This window comes from Nicotiana attenuata, chromosome 7 (assembly GCF_001879085.1).
Source record: "Nicotiana attenuata strain UT chromosome 7, NIATTr2, whole genome shotgun sequence".
Classification (NCBI taxonomy): Eukaryota; Viridiplantae; Streptophyta; class Magnoliopsida; order Solanales; family Solanaceae; genus Nicotiana; species Nicotiana attenuata.
Genome location: NC_031995.1, coordinates 21,564,524 through 21,566,392, shown reverse-complemented (window position 1 = coordinate 21,566,392; position 1,869 = coordinate 21,564,524).

The following is a 1,869-nucleotide window of genomic DNA, read 5'->3' as shown; positions in this document are numbered from 1 at the left end:
GAGAATTTCAACCTAAAGAAAATCACAACCCAAAGACTTACTCGTTGAACTTAACCCAAACCTTATTTGCACAAGCAGTCGATTCACCAAGAAAAAATTTCAAACTTTATGTATCAAGAGACTAATATTCCTATTATTCATCACACTAATTGTAATCCACAGAAACAGAAGTGAGCTAACACTAGTTGTAGCACAAACTCAAACACCCAACAGAACCACACAATACGCAAGAATTCCAAACTCCAAGGTCATGAAATGGGAAAAAGGAGAGTAACACTGTAGCTTCAAACTGGAGATGCCTCAATAAACTCTCTGTTGATGAATGAGAGCAAAAATTTTAGAAAACAAATCTGTTTTGAAGAAAAAGAGAGTTGGATAGAGATCAGAACCTCTAGGACAGGTCTTTTAGGGCTGAACAACGCTCTTGGATTTTCCGGCCCTAAGCCTTTCTCGCGGTGGCAGCTTGAGTGTGGACGCAGGTCTTTTAGGGCTTGTATCAAATTTAGGCTTTTTGTTTTTTGTATCTGTATTAGGACTTTAACTTTTTCTTTCTGTTTTTCCTTGGGACGCTTTGTCTCTGTTTTGTGAAAACAAGGCGCGAAAAAGTTAGAAGTGGGAAAATAGGGAGGGAAAGTAAACCGACCCAGTTGCCCTTTTTTTTAAAGAACCGTTGCCAAAAATGACTCTGTTGCAACGGATTAAGACACCGTCACAATACGTCAATCTATAGCGACGGTTTTTGTCCTAATGCAACGGTTTGTTTTACTACCTATCTTAGTAGGTCTGAGAAGATTATGCGACGGTGGTAACCGTTGCCATAGGTATTTTATTGCAACGTTTGAGTAACCGTTGCTAAAATACTGTTGCCATAGGTCTATTTTCTAGTAGTGTACACAGGCAGTTATTCCCGCCAAAGTAGAAATTCCTTCCTTAAGGATCATACAAAAAGCTGAGCTCGACGACGCAGAATGGGTGCGAAGCCGCTACAAACAACTGGCTCTTATAGATGGGAAGAGAATAAATGCAGTTTGCCACGGTCAGCTTTATCAGAATAGAATGTCCAGAGCCTTCAACAATAGAGTCAAATCAAGATGGTTCACACTGGGGCAGCTAGGGTTAAAGAAAATTTTCTCGCATCAAGATGAGGCCAAAGGGAAATTCTCTCCCAACTGGCAGGGTCCATACATGGTTCATCGAGTTCTGCCCTTATACTTGCAGAAATGGATGGAGAAGTCTGGCCAAAGCCAATCAATTCAGATGCAGTCAAGCGCTACTATGTGTAATCTTATGTTTTCTTATATGATGTAATTTTGAACTACGTCTGACCTGATTCTCGTTTAAGAGGGGATACGTAGGCAGCCTTATAGGTTCGGTCATCAATAAAATTTTCATTTCCCCCCGCAATTGGAAACCCTCAAAATTCTGAAGTAACTTCAACCAGTCATTGCAAGCAACCGTTAGAAGCAGCAACCCATTAAACTGGGGCAGAATTTTGAGAAGGACCCTCAAAATTCTGAAGCAAGAGAGGTTGCAATGTCCTGAACCTTGTCACAGTCGTCGGTTCATCTAAAAACTATTTCTTAAATATATACTTATGTCATATCATTAACAAACTCACGCATGTTTATTATCGAAATTGCTTTGTTCAGCAACGCTACCCCTATGATACATACCGTGTCATCAGATCAAAGCTGAACAGGGCCAGCAAAGTCAGCGGGGACACGAACTAACTTTTTCCCTTTACAAAACTCACGATTTTTCTTTGGATGCAGGCACCCAACTCACAAAATCATATATTATACACTCACACTGTTCAAGGATACAACTCTCAGAACCGTCACACCTATTCACAGTTGCTATCCACACACA